This window comes from Cygnus atratus, chromosome 2 (assembly GCF_013377495.2).
Source record: "Cygnus atratus isolate AKBS03 ecotype Queensland, Australia chromosome 2, CAtr_DNAZoo_HiC_assembly, whole genome shotgun sequence".
Classification (NCBI taxonomy): domain Eukaryota; kingdom Metazoa; phylum Chordata; class Aves; order Anseriformes; family Anatidae; genus Cygnus; species Cygnus atratus.
The window spans coordinates 78,642,970-78,669,852 of record NC_066363.1 but is presented as its reverse complement, the minus strand read 5'-3'; positions in this window follow the sequence as shown (position 1 = coordinate 78,669,852).

The window sequence follows — 26,883 nt, the reverse complement described above, 5'->3', positions numbered from 1 at the left end:
TGTGACAGGCTGTTGGGCAAGGGTTAGAGCATTTTGTGGTGATGTCTGCCAAGCACTTGTGCTTAGCTCTGAGCTGAGCAGGGGTCACTCCCCTAATTCTAGGGACTAGGTTAAAAATGGTATTAGTGCAACATTTTGAAATGCCATGTGCTGCTTGTGCTAGACTAGGCCATCAAGCTAGATTTTTGTGCTGTCATCAACAGCTGTCATGAAAATTTCCTTAAATCTCTGTTTGGAAGGGGTTTCATGTAGCTTTAGAGACAGATTCGTGATTATGCTTAAAACGCAGGGTCAAGCCAACATGGAAAAGACTGAGTTGTGGTGGAAGGGTCCTTACAAGTACGTTTAATGCTGTTAATGTATGAATTATTTTGTTTTTATTTCTGGGCAGAAAAGCTATATTTCAGTGGCTTTAATGTCTGTTTAATAAAACAAAACCAGAAGTTATATCTTTGGAGGGACCAAAGAAAGGGAGCAAATAAATGGTATTTTTCTCATGTGGCTGATGATGTCTTGTGCCTGTCATTGCTATTCCCTGTTTATCCGACCTATTAATGGAGGGCAAAATTCCAAAGAAATGTTTAATTAACATTTGTAATTAGTATTACAAAAGACCCTGCTTTATAGAACAGGCAGCCCAGAGAGGAGGGCCAGGAAAAGACAAGCTCTTCACCCTGTAATTATTGCAGCTCTCCATAGTGCTCTCATTCATCTCATTAACATCACAGTGGGATGGTGCCACTGCAGGCTACTGGCAGGTGTCTAACTGCCTTCCTCCTGGGGAGACTTTTACAAAAGAGGTCCTGATCTGCAAATAAGTTTGAAAGCTTGCCAGTGGAGTATCTCATTCAAACTTTGCAGTCTCCTGCTTCCAAAATACCCTGAAGACTTTCAGTTTCAATAGATAGAGGTGCTTTGGGGATGCGGTTGCTTTTTAATTGGGGGGTGGGGGGGGTTGGAGAGGAAGAAATCAAGGTTTGTCTAACAAAATGTGCTACTTCATTTGCATGGTTAAAAAAAAAAAAAAGCTAGGAGGGAATTGTGGATGGATAAACAAAAGGAAAACCTGAGTCATCACTTGAAAAACACTGAAATGTAATCAACCCATAAGGACTTGTGTGTTAAGTTTTGTGTGTGAGTAAAGCTTTTTTTTGTAATTCGCTTCCTTCAAATTAAATTGGAACAACTTGTACCAAATAGTCTAATTCCACAACTGATAGTGGATCTTTTAAGGATGGGAAAAGGAATTTGTTTTTGTATCTTTATGAAATGTATAAAAACAGTGTATTAATACTCTGATACTCATTTTTTTCTCAAGTCCACAGCTCATATTTACATGGGACCCTTGCCTTAAACTGAAAAATTAGTGAGTTTCTAGCCATAAAACATATAATAAATACCAAGATAACATTAAATAAAAGGGGAAAAAAGCTATAAGCTTTTTGCTTTATGTTAAAGATAAGACATGATTTAAAGCCAATATCATGTTTTTTTAAGATACTTTTATTATTTTTAGATATGTTGGAACTGAGCTTTTTCTTTACAGCTCTAAGTAATGAGGCAATAAACATTTACAATATATGGCAGGAATTCAGTCAGCAAGTACCCAGTCTTTGGAAAAGTCCTAAATCAGGTGCACATCCCACCAGTTTTACTGGGATTGCTCTTGTAACAGTTTGTCAGCCTCAGTGTATTGTTTAGTGATGACTAGATGGCCATTATAAATATGCATAACAGCTAAAGTAAGCCTACGTCTCCTGAAGAGCTTGTATATAGAAGGACACTGAAGGTGATGTTTAGAACAGCAGTGCAAAAATCAGAAAATGTTTGAATCTTGCTGGCTAGATTACCTGTGGTGAATCACCAAGATCAGATGACCTGTAATTTTAAGAACATATTGTTCAGTTTAGTGAAAGGAATCAATGCTGCATTTATTTACTGCTGATAGAGCAGTACTACTGTATTTTTAAGAGCTCCAATCATGGCCTAGTAGATTGTGTAGGAATCTGTTCAAATATTGCATAGAAAGGTGGTCTGTGCCTCAAAGCAACTAAAACACAACAGGCAGTGGACAGACACAAAAGGAAGATAAGGAAACAAGGGAAGATGTAGGCTTGCATAAAAATGGATCTATATACATGAATTGGTGTTATACTTTGGGTCTTTGTTTTAAAGATCTCTGTGAAAAAGATAATGAGATAGTCTTTAAGAACATGTAACTAGTAAACATCAGCAAAACTATTAGATGAAAATTCACATCCTGGATTGATTGAAGGCACTTGTCAACTTTTTGGCAGTTAATAAGAGATGATAATGACAACTAGCATAGCAGAGGCTGTAACACTCTAAGGTACATTTAAGAAGAAAAAATTAGTACTTGGGTTAGTGATATGAACTTTTAAAGGTTATGTGATGAAGTCCAAAGATTTGCTATTCTAAGCCTGGATTTCCTTTGTGTATGAATCTGCTTATGTAAAGGAGCTTGAATTCAGGAACAAACACTGTAAAAAGAGGTATATCCATGAAATTCTACTCTACCTGTGAGGAGCCTTTGGGGTCACATGGCCTTCTTCGAAGACTCCTCATGGGACCTTCGAAAGAGGAGCCTTCGAAAGACGGCCCACAGGAACCCAGTGTTGTAAGAGTGAACCTTGTAATCGATCCTGGCAGACCGGAACAAGGAGCCCAGGAGTTCAGAGCAAACACGTACAATGTCTTGGCAACACGCAGGAGCTGGAAGCTGACCTGGAATCAGTAAGGTATGGCGTATAGATCTAACTGCTCTTCTACAGCTTACACCTAGAAACCATTCATATACATGAGGAGAAAGCAGAAGTACAAATACATTTAAACATAAAACTAATATAAAATCATGAAAATTACTAATGCTAGTAATGAGTAAAATACAGGCTGGAACAGGCTGGTTTTTTTCACTTTTCAAATTCCTCTCTTTTGGCTTATACAGGTGCATATATTTTCCTTTAATGTCTACTGTTTTTGGATATAGTAATGATAAAATTAGTCTTGAACTTAAGACCAATACAGATATGAGTGCTTAAAAAAAAAGCAATCAGGTACCTGGGATGACAAATACATATGATTAGTGTACCAGCTCCTTACCTCTGAAGGCCAGAGCTAAAATCCTTTGTTACGACCCTAGTAAAAATGAATTTGGTGATCTACTGCATGTAGTAAAGGTACAATATTATCTTCAGTTTCTACTGACTGCAAGCTTCATCATGGAAAGTCTTTTTTCTTTCTATTTTCTGACTGAGTCCTTGAACCAAATACAGATCGTGTATAAATAAGTGTAACCCACTGACCCTCTGTCCCACACTGTGTCCTATATATTAAAGCTTTGGTGTGCTGAAAGGAAGGAATTATGTTCCCAGAGGGATGAGCAGGAAGATTGCTGTCTTTTTTGTCCTTCATATGATAGCATGACATTGGCTTTTAAAGGAGCCTCCTTCATGTTACTTTTGTGTATTCTCATGCATAGCCCAATTATAACTATCCCCAGTGGTGATTTGACTAATAGCTGAGCTGTCTGTGCAGCAGTCTGCAGCGCAGCTGGTTCTGCATCATTGGTGGGCATACCTGGCCTGGCTCACATGGATTTCAATAGGAACATAGTCACAAAAGAGTAAGTTTCACTTCAGTTTTCATACACTTAGTATTTATGCCAGTAACTAAACCCCTAATCTATTGTGCTGCTGCTGCCTAATTCCGAATTTCATATTAGGCTGAGTTTACCCAATCAAGCTGCAAGTGGAACTCTGGCTCTCTAAGTGGGCCAATGCAAAGTAAGATATACCCTGTTTTTGTGGTATCTGATGATAAGGGACTGCAAAAGTGAAAACTTGCTTTAATCAGGTGAGATGCACACAGGCTCCAGTCTCAGTGATCTCTTCTCCCAGCTTGCCTTAAGGGTTGGCAGTTTATAACTGCCAGCCTGGGCAAGCTGTGCTTTTGCTGATCATATCTCTGGGATCTTAATTTGATGTGTGATATTTGCCAGTGGCAGGTTTTTAATGCCCATATTTTTCAGACACTTGAAAAATAGAGAGTGAAAAGCATTCAGTTGAACCCATTGCCAAATGCTATTTGCTCTCAGTTTGGATTAGTGCCCCAGCTTACAGCTGTTGTGATCTTCAGGGGAAAGACTGTGGGAAGAGACTGACCTTATAGCACACCTGGAAGTCCATGAGACTCTGTCTTTGCCAAGCAATACATAGTCAGGAGGGTTAAGTTACACAGCCAAGTAAATAGTAATGCTAGCTGTTGTCATGTTTTATTTGGGTGAATGTGGCTGTTAAGGCAGTCCTTTAGGGACATTCTTTTGAAGCTGGCAAGCTCTGCACCCTGAAAATAACCAATGCTGAGCAAGAGTCAGTGTGACCAAGGGAAACAGTTATCTCCAGATATTAAAGTCTCTTATCTTCAAGGTTTAACTTCTGTGGTCAGGGCTAAACCTGCTAAAGTCTACATGAGATAGATGCTTGGTGGGTGATCTCTCCTAGAAAGGTGGGATTTTAAAGTTGTTTTTTCTCCTCTATGCAGTCACTCAAAATGCAGGACTCTGCGTTATAAAACTGGTGATTCAACAGAAGCAATACAGAAAGTAGTTGCCAATCAGTCATTCCTTACAGACATTCCCTCTAGCGCACATGCTGGCCTTTTTAGGAGGTAAACGTCATTAACCTTTCTTTTTTGAGTTTGGATTCCAAGTTTTTTATTGAAATTCAGTTCACACTTGCAACATGCTCTCCTTTTGGACTGTGAATGCTGTGCAGTATGCAGATCATTCCATCTTCTGCTCCTTGTTGGTTGCTGCTGCAGAACCAGAACGTTCCAGCCAGCAGCTACTGCAGTGTTTTTCCTCCAAGGGCTCTGATGTAGAAAGTCGTCAGTGCAGATGGTTCTTACTGGAGAGGAGCATGAATGTGTCCTCCAAAGAGAAATCCCTGGAGACGCTCTTGAGCACAATGTCAGATGAAATGCCCTTCTGCATACTGCTCCTGAAATGAGAAATGTTTGTTTCAGTGGGCTTTTGGTTATGGCTAGGGTTTAAATGTAATTACATGCCCTTTCTCCACTTTATTTAATAGTCTAAAGAAGGTTACTATGGGGCCTTTTGTCTAGGTGTGCTCCCTTCCCAGCAGTGAATTAAGTGACTGTGTGCTTCTGTTTCAAATGCTGTGGGAAGGTTGGAGACCTGTTTCACCACCTGTCTCTTGAGTCTCCACTTCCAGGTCACTTGTTAAAGGACTGGGAGTGAAAAAAAAAAATAAAAATCAGTGGCCACAGATAAGTCAAGGCACATGGGTAAGGAGGGTTTGATTGAAATTTGAACCATATTTCTCTTTGAAAGTGATCTGCAAAAAATCTAATGGGGAAGGGGTGAAATATTTATGCAAAAAAAACATACCAGCTTTGCTAATGCATCTACAGAATTGTTCTTTGAAATGAAACTTAATGAAACTTGACTCCCAAATACATGAAAATGATGCTATTTATAAAGTATAAGAATAAGTCCCATTGAATTGTCAAGTTTGGTACCAGAGACTGTTCTTCCAGTCTAATATTTTAGTTGCTGACTTTGAGATTTACTGTTTGCTGACACATAAGTAAACTTCATAAGAAAACACTAGCATCCATTATTTCATTACGTTAACAATTGGCATTTACTAGTTGCAAGGGAAACCCTGAAGCTTGTCTTGGCTCTATTTCCTGCAATGAGCAGGAGAGTGAGGGTTTTTATCGGTTTTACCTAAATTGCTCTCCACAGGACCAGAGAAAGGAATTCACTGCCCCAGAGTTCTTTTCAGAACGCTTTCTCCATCAAGTATCTCTTATCCTGACATTAAGGATAAGAAAGCTCTGTCTCTGGAGAGAGCATCTCTGCCAAAACAAAAAGCTTGAAAGCTTGGTTTTGTTAATTTGACAACCAACCCATCTTCAAAGTATGGTTTCTCACAGGTCTTGATTCTATTAATCAGAGGTGGAAGACTCATGCTGTATAACGAACTATGTTAATGGCTAGCACATCACTTCCCCCATGAAATCATGTGACCTTTCCCTCAAAAATCTTGTGGATTTGGACTCTGAAGAAAATGATAATTTTCTTAAGTTCTCAATAGAAATTACCTGCCTCTAAGTTGTCTTAGTTCCTCAAACCCTGTTCCCTAAAGAAATGTGAAGTTGCATTCCCTATTTTGATTGTATATATCTTTTTGCAATTTCTGATTGCTTCTCTGCCTACTACACTTAACTACTTATATTTATTGACACAAAAGCAGCTACCTCTGCATCTTCAGTTAGCTAGCTACAGGCGATTCTGCAGGTAACAGGCTTGCTGCTTTCCTATGAAGTGTTTTCTCCCAAGTGGGATCGGAGCATCACAAATCTTGATAACATCTGAAAAAACACCCAGCGTAGCTGGGTAACACCAGAGAGGATAGTCTCAAATGCGAGAAGTTCAAGTACCCATTGATCAGCTGCTATGCTGCTGTTACTGCAGTTCAGGACCATGACAGCCTGATATGTTCCCTGGCCTGTCTGTCCTGACGGAGAACTGAAGTTAGTGATAACTTCTCATTTCTTTTGAAAAGATCTTTGTACCACCAAGAGAGAAGTGAATGGTGGTTGGTTTTGTAAGTTGTCTGAGCCACTTTTTTAGTTTTTTGTCAAGCTGACAGATTTCTTTATGCTTATTGAGCCTTGAATTGTTCTACAATGTTGACATGACTGGCAAGGTCTGGGTTCTGAGTAATTCCAGGAGATTGCTTGTAAATAGATACTGATCACTGAATTTTGTATTAATAATAATAATGATAATTGTGAGTGAACCTGACTTACCGCGTGATTGCTTCCACTTTTTTTTTGGGAACATTAAGAATGGGAGTTAATTTAAATTGTATGTATTATTCAGGGCATGTCTTTTAAACATCTTATGGTATCATTAATATACATGTAGAGGGTAATTTCAGAGACACGTGTTTGATATAGAAGGATTTGGAATGTGTAGCAAGTAATGATTCTTTCTTTTGTGAAGTTGTAATTAAGTTATTAAAAATTCATCCTTCAAAATATGAAAATACATATTTTTTTAATGCATCAATTCATTTCAAATATACTGTGTATTTTTAAAATTTGCATTCTGTGGTTTGCCTTATGGATACTGCCGTTCACTAAGTTGATATGGTGAACAGGAGAGCTGTCTTGATTTCAGGAACTAACCAAACTTCGGAAGAGCTATATACCTATTGCCAGGGATGCTCTGCTGGCTATATTGTGACTGGCTGAGCGCACATGGTCCATAAGACAGGGTATACCATCCCCCAGCAAAGGTGCAGGCATGGATGCCTCTGATCCTGCACCTATCCCACTGAACTTATAACTGAACAGGATGTAGATGATATGGACCAAACAGACCCAATTAATCAGTGGGAAGAAACTGCTCTCGCTCTGTTGCTGAGTGTACCACGTAGTGATGAAAGATATCTTCACACCAAGTTCAGGTCCCTGGAGGGCTTTTAGTGTTATACTTAGAGGGTGAAGGAAGCTAAAATGGAGCTGATGCATGTGGTGCAAACTCGCTTCTCTCATTGCCACCTGGGATTCCACAGATTGGCAGCTAGTCACTGATGTCGAGCAAGGTCCCTTACATTAACAGAGCTTTGTTTCTTGGGGACTCATGGGAATAGTTTTGGTTGAGTGGTTTGATTTGCATGGCTTCACATTCGTTGAGTTTTGTTTTGAATTCTGGACTTAAGTTTATTTAAATTCCCCAAAGTGACATTCACTGAAGTTGCCAAGTTTCACTTGGTTTTGTGTTGAAAGTGACAGTATTCTGGCAATTTTTCCGGATTAGTATAAAGGATTAAGGTCTGATAACTCATCAGTATTAGAGGCAAGCGCTTCATACTGCTAGAAAGCTGCAAAGACTACTTTTTCCTCTGTCCAATAGGAGGAGGCTTCTGTTTCTACACATGTTATGTCCTGTGACATCAAGTTTTAATCCTAGAATATTATTCAATGTAGAAAAGTTATTTTTGGTAGTATTTAGACCTTTCCAAAGTGCATAAGCTTTTATCTCTTTTGAGGCTTTTTATAACATGGCTTAGAGTCTTAAGGAAACCCTGTTTCTTTGTGAGGAATATATGACACAACACCGATAAAACTTCCCAGCTTTCAAGTGCCACTAAAAGTATGTGCCTGTGACATGTGTGGTCTTTCACTGCACAGAAATGTACTCTGGCATGACTTAAAGCTTTTACCTATTTACTGTATGAAATGGTTTGCATAATGTGACTGTGGCTTTGCTCCTCATGGGTAGTACAGCCATTTTAAACTCCTGTTTGTAAAAGACTTGCTTATTTTCCCTCTCTGAAGAGAGGCAGCTGAGCAGCAGGAACCTCTGCAGAGGTTCTTCCTGGCTCAGCTGTCTCCAGGGCAGATGTATGAGGGAGAAGCTTCCCGCATGATCCTTATTGAATAGGATGGATCTGGGAACCAAGCTTTGCAGGCAGTTAAAACAAAAACAGCTTTTCAGCAAGTGTTACTGCTTAGCAAATGCACTTTCTGGAATCTCATTGCTGAACAAAGTAAGAAAAATAATAGGGTGACAAATTTGTTAAAATTGCAAATGAATTTGCATGGGTGAAAATATTTTCCTTTCTGTATTTCAACCAGGACTACTTCTGACATCCTTGGATTTGAGCATCTATGGTGAATGCCTTTAAGAATAAGTCACCATGTGCAAATATTTCGCATTTATCCTTTTGAATGGGAAGTTCCCTTACCAAATTGCCTGTTACCCTGCTGTCTAGCACTGAACCAGATATAATGTTCAATAATCTGGGAAAGCATTGTCATTAGAGATGCTTCATGTGCTAGCAGAAATTTCCCATACTTTCTGTTGGTCCCATTAAGTTGAGACCACAAGTTATAAGAATGGAACTGAAAATTAAAAAAGAAAATAGTGTTTGCTCAGCTCAATTTCCATTAAATTCAGTCATTCCTATAAGAATATTTTGAAGTATTTTAGATGTTTATTAAATGTAGCATTTGTAATCTTCTCTTCCTACCTTGGTGCAGTTGAAAACGTTACTGTGATGCCTTGGTTTTAAAGATAGAAAGATGGGCAATTGCTTTGGTAATGTAACTTAGCCAAGAGATGAAACTCACATGGCATAAGTGATGAGCTCTGTTTTTCTTTTTGGTTGAGAACATTTCTAGAGAACACGAATGGATCTGTCACCAGTGAGCACCCCAGACATCTGAAAAGCATGCCGGTAACATGCATCTTTCCATACCATGTCAGAACACATGCTTTCTACTATGTAGATCCTCTTTTTGTTACATACAGCCAGCACAATTAGTTGTTCCAGGTCAGTTTCTGGTGGCCCATCAATTAGGCAACACATGTGGTGTGTTCAGGGCTGCAGAACTCTTTTGATGCAGGAAATTTTGTTTAATATGAGTAAGGTTAATAAAAGCTGGCTTCAAGTAGCAAATGCATTCAAGATTTGACTCTTGTAAATAACAATTCAAAGGTGTTTTGGGTATGCAAAGCAAGTCTTTCTTGTCTAATGGCAATCTATACTGAAAGTTGCTTGATACACAGTATTATGAATACTTCAGTGAGGTCTGCAGTCAAATATCCTAAAACATGTTCCATGACCCAATATGCAAATCAGCTGTGGGATGTGAGAGGATGGTTGGGGCTTTACTCTACATAGATTTTGACTGTTTTAACAAAGGTTATTTATTAAACATTATCGACATTGGTTTTTTCACCTCTTTTGAAATTCAGGAGGGTATTCTATTTTTCTTTAGGGAAAGAGTGAAGAAGTAGGTCAGGAACCACGACTGCAAAGAGGTCACTCAAGGGAAGGGAAAGGTGAAGTTCTGTTCTAACAAGAAAAACAAAGGTTGGGAGGCTGCTGTCATTCATGAAAGAACCACCTCTTCTGAGTTACTGTTATACATTAAACTATTTAATATGCCTCAGTTGTTGTTCTTTGAATATTTTAAGGTTAACAAAGGAAATGCCTAGCACTACATGATTCAAGGGAGTTAAATCAGAGGATGTTGGAGGAATTATAATTTATAGTACATGGACAAGTCTTGAAGCATATTCCATGAATAACAAATGCCATGTAACAAAATCGATATCAAAATTGTACGATGCAAATTTGACTTTGTGAAATCACAAAATCCACATAATACAGTAAATAATTTTGGCAATTGTCACCATGAAAAATGGATGGGGATTAGTGGACCATATTCTGTCTTGCTTTGTACTCAGTGATATTCCTGCTGGAGATAGGGAATATACTAGATAAAAATTGAACCAAAACAAGTATAAATAGGGGTTAAAGGCTTAGGCTTCTCAAGTCAGCAATTTGCATGCACAAAAACAAAGTATATTGCAAATGTGCCAGTTTGTCAGGTAGAAAGAGCAGATTTTAGTGTCTGAAAGTTGTTTTTCAACCCCCCCCCCCCCCCCCCCCCCCCCCCCTCAAATATTATTGAACTCCCACAGAAATGGGGAAATCCTCACTAACTTTAGAGCAGAACTTGCCCTGGACAAATTAAGCAGCAGTGATGAAGTGAGGTGGTGATGTTGCTTAGGCATGTCTCCAGCCAGCAGGCTATGTGAGAACCCAGGAGCTGCTGGTCTGTGTGACCCTATAGCCCAGACCATGAGATGCTGCAGTCACGGCATGTTGTATCATGAGGTCAGTGTGCATGGGAAGCCTTGCAAAGCCTCTCTTTCTGCAAGACCTCTGCAAACAAAGCAATCTTCGGTGAGGCCAGAGTGCATCCTGAGGTCTGTCCCTCCTGTGCAGGTTTCAGAGTTCGAAGCAGCCAGTAAAAATAGGGACACCTCAGGGCATATGTAGGTTCACAGGCGCTTTTCCTTTACTGTGAGCTATGGCTGTGTGCATGAAGGGAGTATATTCTTACAGGTGTGCAGGAGTCAGCATGTTTCCTCTGCAAAAGCTGGAGGATTGCAGGAGAAGAGTTTGGGCCGATGAAGCAATGTCGTTTTACATCAGCAGAAAATTGGCACCTCTCTCTTTCTCCCTCTGAAATGCAGTGCTTCAGTGCTGACCTCTGCTCAAAATGAAGCGTGTTGAACCTATAATTAGGGGAAGTTCGAGTGACTTGCACAACAGAAAAATGAGAGTTCTGGGGTTTACTTACCATGTACTCTTATGCTGCATTTTGAAGCCTCCTGGCATTTGTCTTATTGTGTTGTCCTGCTCATCTCTTAATATTTTGCCCTTAAAGTCCTGGAGCGCAAAGTCGGGCTTATTTTGACCCTCAATTTTTACTAAGAAAAAGGGAGTTGTTAGTCCTAAAAGCTGTGGACATAAGATTGAATGCTTTTTGAAGCCTCAAGAATAAGAAATCAAAACATACAGCAGTTATTTAATTGTATAATTGTAAGCATCTGAGAATTTGAAATACTTGGGAATAACAGTGCTACTCGAGAAGCCTCCACATGCTTGTGTCAGCATGCTTCTGAATTACAGTAAACCTGTGCTCAAAATAAAACTCTTTCAGAACAGAATTAATACGCTTCCTCCTGTCGGTACCCCCTCCCTTTCTGTGCAAACAACTTGTAACAGCTTCTTTTCCATCCTTATTCAGATAAACTGTAACCAAAAAGAAGATGAGTAACAAGTGAAGACATTTTTTTTAATGATGTTGAGAGTGAATCATTATTTAGCTTAAGATTTCGGCAATTATTTTCTACTAATCACTATAATACCACACAAACATTAACAATAATTTATGAACTCTAGTTCTTTGAAATGCTCAGTTCTCTGAAAGTAACCCTTTGTCTTTACGTATCATTGTCTTTGCATATGCATGTCTGGGAAACATGTATATAAGTAGATGTACAAATATGTCTGCATGTATTACCAAGTCATACTTCTCACCCATTAAAGATATCCCACTCAGTGTATACAGCATACAAATTAATGTTTGAATATACATCAGGTCCTCAAAGGACAGTCAGGCCAGCTAGATGACACAGCGTAACTCATACAAATTTCTCAGAAAACCCTAAAGTTGAGCCTCATAACATATATTTCAATGGAAGTACCTCTTTTACAAAGATATCCAGACAACTTACTAGTATAGAGTAGTGCCCTGTGTTGTGTTTTTTTTTTTTTGTTTGTTTGTTTTTTACTTCAAGCTATAGCTATTGATTTCCTTCAAGAAGCAGTGTGATGTGATGTGAAAGAGGTGCTGGGGCAAGGGTCTGCTGCAAATTACAGCCTGGGGCCAGGAGAGACCTCTGTGAGGCCAGTGGTCGTTCTGGTGAGCAGGTAATAGCATGATCAGAGCACAGCAGCTCTGCCTCACCACGCTGCTGACTGCAGGAGCAAGCCTGCGTGGATGAGGAAGTCATTCTGGACTGATCTAGACAAGGAAGAGAGAACTCTGGTGCACAAAGAAACTATCACGGTGAAGAAAGTGATGTGCATTTAATAATGATCTTATCATTAATTCCTGGAATTAGATCATAAATTGGGATAGATGTTCTGTGTTTATTATTGTTCAGGATTTTTATCTGTAGATGCCTTCTTGCTTCAGCTCTGTGCAAACTTTTTTGTCTATACTTTTTTGGCTTTAATACCAAGCAGCTTTCAGACACATCCTTCATTAGAGTGGCTTCCAGGAAATGGACTGGAAGCCATTGCAGACAATACGCTTTTCAGGCATTCAACATTTTCACAAATGGTTTTGTTATTCTTGTCTGGTTTCACAAGTAAATCAGACTGACAGGGTTGAGAATACCCATGACACAAGCTACTCTCAGTAATAAGTAGTCTCTCTTAGAAGAGATCCAAAGTCCAGTAAATGCCAGGATGGGATTACGCCAGCAGGTTTAACTCGCTTCAGCTAAATGGCCCATCACTGCAGCCATGCTGGTGTGTGTTGGGTGGGGTCACTTCAGTCACCTTCTCTTCAGCAGATCTCTTCTAGATCTCCTTGTAGATCAAAGCACAGAAGTATTTGTAGACCCAAAGACAGCAACACTTGGCAGACTCAGAGCTGTGGGGGATGCTGTGGTCCTGGAGGGATGTAGGAGGTGGGCTGGTGGGAGGGGGCAGGATAACCTCTCACACCTTACCGGGTAAACCATGTTCATCTTTCCTAAGACTTGGAACTAGGGATTGCCTTTTTTTCCTTAGTGTAATAGGTGTGAGAAAAATTTGATTTTCAGAACATTTTCAGGGACAAACTTTTTGACATCTCATTTGCAATTGTTTTGTTTAATAAGATTAGCTTAAAAGCAAATGTTAGGTACTAGTGTACTCAACAAAGACATTTTCATTATTTTGCATCTGCTGCCATGTAATTTTATACCCTACCTTTGGTATTAGATGAAGTAGAGGGTTATTTTCCACTCACCTTCTCTATCTTTCATGATTGTATAGTTCTTTAACATCTAACCTTTTCTTCAGTCTGTCAATTGTGTTATTTGTTTATTTTTTTTCCTATCTATCAGTTTGTCCTGAATAAAAGCCCAAACTGGATCCTCCAGAGATTTACATAACCAGATGGTACTATGTTTGGCATCGTTCATTCCTCTGATACCAAAGCTGATCACGTTCTACTCTTAGTAGTTCATCAATTTCAGATCTGAACCATGTTCTTTAGAAAGCCCGGGTGAATACTGCTCTGTCCTTGTAATTTGTTATTGCTCATTTATTAATATATTCTAAAAGCTTTCCTACCAGCACTTCAGTTAGAGGCACTTCTACGACTTTCCCCTGTAAATAAGGACTCCACTATGAGAACATTCTTTCCCCCAGAGTTAACTTTATGCAAAAAAAAAGTGTTTATTTTTTCCAATATTACCACTCCAAAAGAGCTCTGTCTTTTTCTTCTCACTGGGAGCAGAGTAGCTCTACATTCTCAAAGTCTCTCTCTCAAAAAAAAATGTTTCACAGACTTCAGTTCTTGAAGAGACACAAATGAAAGCTTAATGTAAAACATCAGCGTATAAAATACGGTCCAGTGTATAGACTGCTTTTATTGATAAACTGTCTATATGAGAAACAGTTACAGAGGTGTGCATTAATATCACAACTTCATTCTGTTGTCCCACGTACAAAATGTAGTACTTATTAACAGTACCTTTATATGGTATGGTAAATACTACTTTGCGAGCCTTTCCTGAAAGCACTTGCACCACATGAGGCATTGTGTATAATACTGACGCATCAACAGAGAACTGTGTTTTCTGAGTTTTATTACAAATACAGAACTTGAGTAGGCTGGGCTACTAAAATCCCTTCTCAGTGTATGCTAAGAACGTCCACGAGGGAGCCTGGTGTACAGTACCTTGTGAGCTGTGAACTCATCTTCTAGTTTAATGTGTGTTAAGGTCTCTGGGGACACAAGTCTGGAATGAGCTGGAGCTGATAGAAAGTTTGAAATTAGTCGGATATTTTTAAAACTCGTCATATGAGTGAAAGTGTTGGAAAATGGCTTATAGGAGGCAAGTAATATGAACACAGCAGTGGGAAACTAACCCTAAGCCTCACAAGTTTTTGTAAAAATGCCAGTTAGGTATCTCTTGGTAATGCTGATGCTGAGACATCCTTTCACCATTTTTCTGCTGCCTGCATCGACAAGGCACTGGGACATTTACAATGAAAGTGTCTCAGCATATTTCGTCCACTAGAATCTCCTTTTTATTCCAGTAAGGTTGGAATAAAACTCATCTGAAAAATCCAAGAGGGGGATGGAAATGCTGACACCTAAATTGCCCAGTTCAGAAAATCTGATGCCCATGCTAGTTTTCATTCCCACAGCTCCCGAGTACATTAAGCATGTTCCTTTTAAAGAAGGCTTGTGTTGTTGCAAACCATATTCTCAATGTCTAGTTGCACTGTGCCTGTGTTTGTGTGGTGTTTTAATCATTGATAGATACCTGAGTATTCATTGCTTTCTTGTTATTTCTCATGGTTGCTCTTTTTCTGTTGCTATTGGTAAAATTGTTATAAATGGTTTCTGCTGTGCCCCTATTTGCTCTTGAGTCAACATAGAGTAGTCAGTGAAAATATAATTCAGGGAATGTATTTTATTTTTTTTTTTCTTCTAAAAGAAGAAAAGTTTTTTTCTAAAGCTCAACACTTTTTACAGGATTTTTATCCAGTAGAGTAGGGTTACCGCTGAGTGGATTATTACATTCTGTTGTTAGCCTGGAAAGGAAAAAAAAACAAAACAAAACAAAACACAAAACAAACAAACAAAAACACCACAGAATGAATAAAGGAATAAATTAATTTAAGTGCTGCAAAGTGCAATAAATTTTATTTTAATTCTAAATGGAATTGTTGTCATTTAACCCTGTGTATAATTTGTATTCAGAAGCAGTTCCGTTTCCCCTGGTATGTCTACCAATACTGTATCAGTATACTTTCCTTCTTTCTTTCTTCCTTTATCTCTTTGAGTCTCTTGCCAGTCCTTTGTTTCTTTCCTTTTTTTTTTTTTCCCTTGGGATAGGGAAGCAGCAGTTATGGTTCCCTCCCCTTCTCTCTGATGGCTGGCAAAAAGATCCTTGTATTTCTTGTGACTGATCTTTTCCTTTCTCAGTGTACTACCATTCTGCAATGTATGACTCTGAAATTGCCATGTTTTGAAGCAAATAATGCAATCCCTTGGAGAAATTTGAGTCTCCCTTCCTTAGTGCTATAAAACTCCCCTTTCTCCTTGCTAGAAAATGAGAAACCAGCCTGTGAAACATGATCTGTTCTCTTTCCTGAGCCCTTTGCTAATTTACTAGCAAGTTGCATGTTCAGGACAGAATATTTCTTTGGAAAGCTATGCAGAGACTTATAGTCAAAGATACTCTGAATTTTAGAACTCAAGGGAGTAGCTGCACTGGTGCAGAGTTAGCGGGCAAGGGTTTAGATGAGCCTTGCAGCAAGTGTCCATTATTTTATGACTTGTCAGTTACTATCCCACTATATAATATGTGGTAATGCTTCAAATGTCCTGCAAGACAAGATGTGCATCTGGTTGTCTATCAGACTACTCTAAATGAATATTCATAATGTAAGTATGAAGCATGATATCCTCCTTAAGAGTGTCTCTGTTCCAAAATATATGCCTGTCTCATTCATGTAGTTAATTCAGATAGACAGCTTCTTGCAAAAGACTTTCAATAAAATGTTAGCTAGACTCCTGGAAGGGTTAACTTCCACACAATTTAATTTATGTTCTGATTAAAAAAATAAATAAATCTCTTCAACTGGTAACTGAAAAAAAATCGTGTAGATGGAAACCTTAGAAGTGGGCTGATTGGCAGTGAAATGCTTGTTGCCAGGAGTATAGAGCAAGAGTGAAATGGACAGTACCCTTTCTCTAGTCTAAAGTAGAGATTTGGTACCTCTCCCTTTACTTGTTAATGTTAATCTTGGGGAATAAATGGCTGTTGCTGATGGCAAGAAGTAAACAGCTATGAGCTCAGCTGGATGTAAAATGACAAAGAGCTGGTGGAGTCAGTAAACCAATACTGATTTAGACCAGTGGAGGATATATAACTAAACTAAATCACCTAAATGAAATCAGCCATTTGCAAAATCTTCTAAATATGGTTCTGAATAATTTTCAGAGATGATGGTAGTCAGATGTTCTCACACTATCTGAAGATGTCTTTTCCAGACTTGAGGATTGAAGACCTTCACTTTCTTTCAATGGAAATGCCAGTGGCAGATGTGTGGAGGGGAATATTGTGGGGGCATTCACAAGAGGCCAGGGAGGTCTCCAAAAGGAATTTTAAGTGCTGTTACTAAACAGAATTTCTTTTCTTACCACTTTTTTTTTTTTCCCCATTAGAAATCATGTGTTAGAAGAGAGAGAGCAACTGTTTAACTGAGTTGCTTTCACAAGTGGGACTTGTGAAAGGGCCAGACCTCTGTGTGTCATGTCTCACAAAAGCATTGCTGTCAGAGGCTGGCGCATCACTTTCTGTTGAAGTGACTGTGGCAGGCAGAATGGTGCATCTTCTGTGAAATGTTTTTATTGCCTTTTTTTCTTATGTTTCTTTTCATGGAAATTTAGTATACCTTATGCCTTTTTCCATATTAAAAGTATGTAACTCCAGGAGAGCACATAAATCCAAAACCATTTATTCTCATCTCAAAACCCTTCTCACCCCTCCCCCCCTTTTTTTTTCTGAAGCAAGACATAAGAAAACCTCAGAAATACAGCACGAAAACAGCATGATAAATTCTGATATATGCCAGCACGTGTCATTTCCTCCTCTTTCACTTTAAAGATAATTTTGGAGGTTAATGAACTTAAACGTAATACTTTAAAATAATCACTAGAGATAACAGAAAAAAAATCAAGCAGCTCCCCAGACTAGAAGGAAATGTTTGATCTTAGACTCTCAGGCTCATTTAAATTCACTACTGTAAGTCCATCACTTTCAACTATTGATCTATGATAAGATATTTTTATTAATTTTTCCTTAGAAAAATTCACTAGCATTGAAGAAGATTCAGCATGCAGGGGGAAAGAGCTTCTTAATTTGACTGATTAGACCAATTTACCTAGGCTTTCCTAAAAAATGAAAGGATGCACTGTAAATCTTGGACTTCATCTCTGAAATGTTTAGTCACTCTCTGGCAATTAATCCATACCTTGCTTTCTCAGACTGACATATATCATGCAGTGTTCTTTACAAGAACCACTTGTATCTTTGCATTTTGTTTTCTTATCCAGTCATGGTGAGTTCAATTAGTTAATGCTTCCCTTATTCCCTTGCTCCAGCTGCACGTACTGTGGTCATATTTTGGTAAGAGGAACAGTTCCTATGTAGCTTTTATACCTCTGGCACATGGTTGAGATGGGATAAGATCTGGGTGGAGCTTGGCAAGCTGAGATTTTCCAAGACTTTGTAGTCCATTACAGCGGCAGCATGCACACACACACACACTGCCCAATGTGTAAGGAATCATAGCATATCCCAAGTTGGGAGGGACCCATGAGGATCATCGAGTCCAGCCCCTGGCTCCACAGAGGGCCATACAAAAAATAAGCCATGTGTCTTGTCTGAGAGCATTGTCTGAATGCTTCTTGAACTCTGGCGGGCTCGGCGCTATGATGACTTCCCCGGGGACCCTGTCCCAGTGTCCAACAACCCTCTTGGTGAAGAGCCTTTCCCTAACACCCAGCCTGACCCTCCCCTGTCCCAGCTCCATGCCGTTCCCTCGGGTCCTGTCGCTGTCCCCAGAGATCAGAGCTCAGTGCCTGCCCCTCGGCTCCCCTTGTGAGGGAGCTGCAGGCCGCCATGAGGCCTCCCCTCAGCCTGCTCTGCTCTGGGCGGAACAAACCAAGGGACCTCAAACAGTCCTCATGTCTTCCCCTCCAGATCCTCCACCATCTTTGGAGCCCTCCTTTGGACTCTCTCTAATAGTTTTATGTCCTCATTATATTGTGGCACCCAGTGCTGCACACAGTACTTGAGGTGAGGCCGCACCAGCACAGGGTAGAGCAGGACAATCCCTTCCCTTGACCTGCTAGCCTTGCTGGGCCTGATGCAGCCCAGGACATGGCTGGCCCTTTGGACTGCCAGAGCACGCTGCTGGCTCATGTTCAACTTGCTGTCAACCAAAACCCCCAGATCTCTTTTCGTGGGGCTGCTCTCCAGCCTCTCATTCCCTAGCTTGTATGTATATCCAGGGTTACTCCATCCCAGGTGCAAACATAGTCTGGGGAAGATTGAGGAGATAGACTGTGGCTGCTTGAGGAAAGGTCTCTCTTGTGATTTGCTTTTTTAGCTAGACATACCAGTAAAGCCAGAATGTAGTTTTTGCTATGCTGTCTTTACAAATATGGCTTGTACAAAAGACTTTTTGTATCCTTTCCTGATTACCTTCGAGTACAGAGAGAGTCTAGCTTGAAAAAGCCTTGCAAGATCAGCAAGACTGAAGTTGATTATGTCTGTCAAGACATTCTGACAAAAAGGTACTCAGGTTTTCTCCCCTTGTGTCTTCTACCCAAGATAGAATTGAATGTGGTCTGGGGTTTTAGTTAATTCGTTAATTAATTCAATTTTAAAAACATTGGCTCATTAAGGTTCAATATTTCTAAACTCCGGGATTCCCACAGGTCCTAGAACTCAAGATAACATTCCTGAAATACTTGAAATTTGCTAGAGGTGGGTGGGTCTTAGCACATATTTATTCTCTCTTCTTTCCTTTTATTAACTATCACAATTACTTTGAAATCAAACAATGAAAATGCTACATGGGCAGTATTAAACAATATATCTGCGGTTCCCTGACTGTTCCCTGAACAGCAGAACCAAATATCTTGCTGGTAGGCAAGCAACAATGAAGTCCTGTTCTTATTTATTTATTTATTTATTATTATCTTTTCCCACCGGTGACTCAAATGTATCAAGATTCAAAGCATGATGCATACTTTTTGTTTTGATGCATACTTGGCTTTTTTTTTTTTACTGCTTCTGAATTTTGTTAAACAGAAAGGAAGGAAGTAATTTGTTTGTATTTGAAGATTCAGTTGTTGTGTCCTGAATATTACCGCAGAGCTTTGTTTGGTAGTTTTGTTGTAATTTTTCTAATTGATGTTCATCTGCTGAAATAACTGAGATGCATCTGAAATTAAGGAGATAGATTTCAGTATATCTGAATTCTGCTGTACTTGTGATTTTTTTTAGAAACAAAACTTTGTGTCTTGCCTGTGACTTTTACATATACCATGTCTGCAAACCTTACAGGTTTCCCACTTATAAAAATATAGAATATCCTCCACCAATGACTGAAGTTGGGAAAAAATAAGGGGGTAGGGTTAGTTGTACTTGTTTTTAAAATGTTTTCAGAATGTACCTAGCAGGCTGCTGAATGACAATGCTTCACAAATTGCTTGCCCAGCTGTATAAATTGTGGGGAAAATAATAAGAATTAAGAACATTGAATAATTTATCATAAAAAGTGAAATTTGTCAAATAAATTATTCAGTGATATTATCTGACAGCTGTAACTGTGAGGCTTAATTAATGAATGTATGCAAAGCACTTTAATCTTCAGCTTATGAAAGGGACTAGTTGACAAAGTTGCGTTCAAGAACACAGGCATGAATCCAAGAGAGCTAAGAAACCTAAGAGGTCCCTTCCAGCAGAGTCACATAAAAAAACATTTTCTACAATACGTTGTATTATAGTCACAGAAAAATTACTGTCTACAATATATTATGCTACAGTCAGAAAAATTGTTGTCTGCAGTACATTGTAGTAAGTATCTGTTCTTGCAGGTACGTTTGATGTGGTGATCGTCTACTATTTGAATTTCAAAAAACACTGTTGAGGATATTAGATACCACTGATTGTACTGTACTTGGTGTACCAGAGCTTTAGGTAGTGTCTACCAAATAGACATAATCTGGTCAGAAAAGCTTTGGATTTTGCTTGAATGTCTAAGGAGGAGTTTCCTTTATCCATCAGCTCTGTTTTTTTTTTTTTTTGTCCGCTTCCTAAATCTTGGAAAAGAATGTAATTGACCACATTTTTTCACCTCCACCTTCTCTCTAGCTAGTCCAGATATCTCACAACTCATGTACTTCCCCTTACAAACAAATTCTGTAGTCGTTATTCCCATGAAGAAGCACATGAGAAATTGTCCCTAGAATCCTCTGAAGTCAACTGAAAATCTTTCAAGGACTTTACAATGGTTTTACGTTGAACTTTAAAACAGTTTTCACTTCATGTAGGATTCTATTCCATGTCCACTCTGGCATTAATGGTTTCTTTTGATTGAGGCCCCAGTGGGCCAAAACTTGAGCCAGTATGAATTTTAGTTTATTTTTCTGACTCACGGTCTGTACAGTAGTCTTGACCAGCTGAGAACCACTGCACAAACTTAGGCCTAGGCTGTTTGCCATTGCATATTACTCACTTGGATAAAACTTGGAAACTTTAATCCCAGTTCTTCTCAAATCATTGTAAGTACACTGTTCACATAGTAACTAAAATAAGTTATGATTCTATGAATTTGCTGGCAAGGGTTTGGGTTTGCATTTTTCTTTGCAAAATGCGTCTCTTGCTTCTGAAGCTGCATATATATGCAATGCAAAAAAATACTCTGGCAATCACAGATTTTAATTAACAGAAGAATAAGCAGGTGCATAAGAACTATGAAACATCTTCATCCATTAGCAGCTATTGTTCTGATCACATCAATAACTTACACACTCCTTTGAAAGTCTGGAACACTTTTTGCTAAAGTTATTTATTTTTGCATTCATTGTGCCAATTTAGCATAGCGGTGCCAGAGAAATGATCACCTTTTTGCCTTTTTATTTCCTCCAAGCCGCTTCCTTGAACTGTTTTCCTCAGGGAACAGAGAGGCTGTAGTAATATCAATTGCACAGAAGAGTGCTTTATGCAGAAACAATACTCTTGCTAAACAAGTTAACATTGACCATGAAATGTTTCCCAGTTAATTATGAATATGTATGACCTATAAGTGGTCATTTGTCTTAAATGCAATATATATATATATATATGTAGATCCAGAAAAGAAGACTAGTATCTGTTTTCTTATAAAGTATGGGGTGATAGCTTTTTAAAATTGCTAAACCCTATATATGTGCCCAGAATAGTGTAAGTATAATTTTGTGTGTGGTTTTCGCTTGCAAGAATCAGATAAGTATATAAAGCAGCAATTTTTCTCCTTATCAAGATCGAGGAAGGAGGCTTAGTGAGTTGATCTCAATTTTGAACTTTACTTGAGGAAACTAAAAGTTCCTAAGACAGACTTTATTTATTTATTTTTTCTTTTTCTCAGAAGACTGTAAAAGTGCAGGCTGAGTTCAAGAAAACTTTGAATCTCAGTGAACATTTCCAGCAAAGACATTCTGGCACCAATGGCTTGCTGCCTAGAGGAGACACTGGAGCAACCTACTTCTGGTATTCAGCAGCGTTTATCCATCCATACAACCTTGGGACATTCTTTTCACTTTAGTGGTTAAATAACAAGGTGATGTTTTCTGCAATATAATAGAAAAAAACAAAAACAGAAGCTTTCTGTAGAGTGATTTCAAACGAACAAACAACACCCGCACCCCCACAATCCATTAACAATGGAAAACAGCAAGTCAGAGACAAACATATGGATTAATCTCATTAAGGAGAAGCAGAGTGCTTGAAGCCCCCTTTCTTCCTATTTTTCTTTCCTCTGCTTTTGTTTTTTCCTTGCCCAAGGAAATCAGTGAAAAGGATTTTTTTTTCAGGCTTTTGGAGTAGTTTTCAAAGACTGCTGGCAGCACAGAGGCTTTATCTTTTAGAAGTCACGTGCAACTATATCTGTAATAATCTATGATAGATGAAGTGATAACATACGATATGTCTTAGGCATGGCAAAATGAGAGCTGTGAAAAATTTGAAAACTTAACATGATAGATGGCCTTTCTTGAATTACACAAAGTAACTGGTTCATTCTTAATTTAAAACTTGGTGCCTGATGCATAAAAATTTAAAGTGTTTTAAATCCATATGTTTTTAACAGGAGAAAGACTCTTACACTGAAGAATGATATTCAAGTCGCTCTTAGTATAAGGTTTATTCTAACAAGTAACACATTTTTTTACTGTTATATCAAGTCCACTTACAATTAATAGTGTATGGTTTACTATCGTCTTTTTATATATAAAATCCTACAAAAGACATTAAGACCAGATACAACTGATTTCTTAAGAGTTTATGTGGGGAAGAGAGTACAATTGCATATTTTGAAGGTATTCTGTAAATGTAAATTGTAACTGACACAAATCAACAGGAACTAGATTATCTAATCAGTTCTCGGCTCATAATCTCTCTCTAAATTTAATTGAAGTGGTGGAGACTATTTTTTTCTGGAGTTTGAATAAGGTGTCATTTTCAATCCACACTTCTTTTTGTTTATGTATTTTTGAATGTCTGATATCATCTCTTCTTCTGTCAGTGCTGAACTCTAAGTTGGTGTTAGAGGTCTAGAAAACTGTTCTGGGTAATCTAATCATTGCCCAATATGCTAGCAGTGCCATGGCTTATCCATTTTGATGGTCATTTTTGTTTGCAGGTCTTCATGCAATAGGAAATAGAGTGTGACACATGATATATTTTATACCAGCTGTGAAAGAATGAAGATCTTCTAGCTTCAGTTTAGCGAAGAATTTCAGCAACTGCATATTAATGATGCCATAGAACATAATCATGTGCTTAGTCTTATGCCAAACGTGGTGAATTGGTGAATTGAGGCCTCACTTGTTTTGACCTTCACAGGAAATAAGATGGTCAGCCAGAGGTGAATGTCTTCATAATCAAATCACAAAGCTCGGGATACATCCAACCCACTTCTAGACACCTCTCTCACTTCAATTAGCAATCCATCAAAATTGAAAAGTAAAGCAGGGGAAGAGATGTGTTTAGCTCCTTCCTGGTGCTGGAAAGCTAGCCGCTGAATATGTTACTTTAATAAAACCCATGGGAAGCTTGGAAGGCTTGCATTTTTTCTGTTGTTATTAAAAGAATGTTTTAGTAGAATGCATAATTTAATTTTGTACTGCTTGCCATTTGATCAAGTAAACTTGATTTCCACATATTCAATTGCCTTTGCCTGCAAAGCTGCTTCACTGTTTAAAATAATAATTGCATTTTGTTTCAGTTTTTACAGAGAACATTGGATTCATCTTTGAATTAGAAATCATGGACTAAGCAAAATGCAGGGCTTACATTTCTGGGCCTGATTTCCATTGACATTATGGCCAATTGACATTAGACAAATTTTGTAACAGGATCATGTAGTTGATGTGAAGAGTTAAGGTCAAGTCTCAGGCTCCTTTGCTCTTCCAGAACACACTAGAGGAGCATGGTGCAAACTAGTTGGGTCCTTGCGATACCTTTTTGTCTGAATTAACAGTGCTAGTAACAGCTGAGTATCATCTGAAGAGAGCAGTTTGACTTACTGTAGCATCGGCATGCAAGCAAGATGACACCAAAGAGCTAGACAATCCCAAATGCTTTCTAAATCAGATTTTATAAAGAAGGGTCAGGGCAAATTGGCTATCTGCTATACATTTAAACCCTAATTGTCCTGATCTCTACATGGGCTATTTTACTACTTTTTGCTGAAAGCAGTATAAGAATGAAAAACATTTGAGGATGTGTTAATCTAGGGGTCAACCATCACTGTGTATTTTACATATTTAGTATCGTGAGCAGAACAAAATGAGGCTCATCCAATGTGTTTTTTTTTTTTTTTTTTCCAGTAGGCTGCCAACAAAATGCAGTATTTGACCTTTAGCTTTACTGCATCTCTTAAAAGCAGAAGGCAAAGCTGTTAGTCAGCACTCTGTGTGCCAGCCCGGCTCTGCTCATATTTGTGCGATATGGGGCATAGTGGTTGGGAAAATCCCAGATGGAGAAGATCTTTCTTGTGTTTTCCCACTGCGACATTAAAATAACATCACACAACCAAAAAGTCCCAGGTTTCATAGATGCCTCTAGGGAGTCTTGAGTTTCATAAGAACTTGTGATTTTTTTGGTATGTATTTTCCTGGTGGCTTTTGGTCCTGCTGTGTTCATTGAGACAGTGACAATTTACGTCCATTGCAGTTGTTCTCCCGTGATTCTCCTTGGTTAGCTCTATTGACAGTTCCTACACCTTTCTAACTTCCTAGTTTGCTGTTGTTGTTGGTGGTGGTGGTTGTTAGTTTATTTTTGAAGACAGGTAGATTTTTCCAGGTGGTGTTTAGTTTTATAACACTCATCCCAAACAGCTCCTGTCTTGACTTTACCTCCCTTTCTCGTGTTCCCTTTTTTGCACAGGCTTTGTTCATTGTTACATTCTTCAGTTCAACTTCTGCTACACTGTTGGTGTGGCATGAATGTTACCAATGGTGAAAATCAAGCACATGTATTTCAACATTCGTCCTCTTAAGTCTGCACAGTACAGTAGAGTTTGTAGACAAACTGTGGAAAGATCTAATGAAAATGCATGTTGTGAAAATAATGACTTTTCAGGGCAGATTAATGGAACAAAATATCCACATTTCCAAATTGTCCTTTAAAGTTGCATCCCAATTCTAGTTACCTGAAAAATAATGCATGCAATTTTTATTTATTCATTACAAGAGAACTAGGCATCCCAATTTGCTTGGGTAATACATATTTTGTTCCTTTGGAAGCAAATGATCAAATATGCTACACCATGGGTAGAAGTTACAAATATGACTTTTAAAAACTGTAATCCAGAATGTTCTGTTTTCATTTTGGAGGCATAGAAAATAATCTCGGGAAGTGGCATTGAAAAGAGTAGTAATAAGAAGGAACACCACTGATAACGATATTTAAAATTACCATTAATTTTAACACACACTGTGTCATAGAGGAACAAAAGAAGATTCACTGCAGCTGGGAGGAAATAAATTTTAAACCAATAAAATTAATTTCCCTTTAATACAATGACTAACTGGTATACTTAAGTCATTATTACAAGATACAATATCGGAAATAAACATTTCTGTGAATAAGGAGAACAGTTATATTAGGCCAGATAGAAAATTTATGTGGGATATAAACCTTCATGATTCAGGACATAAACCAGCTACTAAATAACAGAGGTTGGGAAGACATCTTCCCTAAGGGCACAGTAATCTTACATGGTAGTTCTCACACTTTGCTGTGACACATTTTGAGGTACTACTGAGTCTTGAAGAAAAGGCACCAAATTAAGTGGAACAGTGATATAATTAAACATGGCAATTCTTTTGCTCAAGCATACTATTTCTGTGAATGAGCTTTCACAGAAAGTATCGGATAACTCTCATCTTTAGATTGTGCTTGACATAAAAGAAACTCTAAAGCTTTTACCTTAATGTTCTTTTTTAAAAACAGATAAAATATAATAATACTCGACCCTATCCTCCAGTGTTCCTAGTTTCCTTTCTGATGAACTGACTCACTTCAGATATCCCTGATAATTTCCAACATTAAACAACGTCTCTCTTTGCACTTCCTTTTCCTTACTTAACTTCACACCCTGAATATAATGTAGTGCTCAAGGCAACTGCTTGTAGTTTGTCCTGTCAGTTCCTAAATGGGAAAACATGTGATGTGGCAAACTTTTTGTCCTACTTATATTCATTCAAAACATTTTATCCTTTTAATCCTACAGGGACATTTTGCAGAAACTTCACACCTTCATGTCACTTTCTGTTTATTTTCAAGGTTGTCTGAATTGCAATTAATCGACATCTGGACTTTCGTTGGAGACAATGTCACTTCCTGAGACCATTTCTGGATGACACAAAGTTATCTCTTAGGCTCTACTGTTTAATTAGAGATTCCAATTAATTATTCTTCATGTCCCTTCATATTTCTTGTGCTCTGCAGAGAAAAGTCCTCCTTACCCTAAGGATTCAGAGAATCATTTTGTCAGGATTTGCTGCCTTCTTCCAACTAAATGGAAAACTGGCCTAGATTAAGAAAGCTGCTATCAACATCATCTGTTTGCTTTTCTTTTTAACTGTTTGAGAGAATTTAATTACATAAATTGGTATCGAAGATATGGACTTTCATATTTTATCTGCATGTGTGACTGAAGGTCTTAGAAAAATTTTAGCTGAAGGAAAAAACGTGGTCTTAAAACTAGACCGAAAGCCAGGATCGGAACTCTCCTATGTTCTTATGCTGGCTTTTCTGCTTTACCCCTACCTGACTCTCATTAATTCAGCACACTTCTGCCTCACCTCAGAAAGCACTTGCTTAGTCTTACCCCATTTCACAGGTTGGTGATGTGAACATAAGATAAAAGGAATTGCATGCTCAGCAGTAGA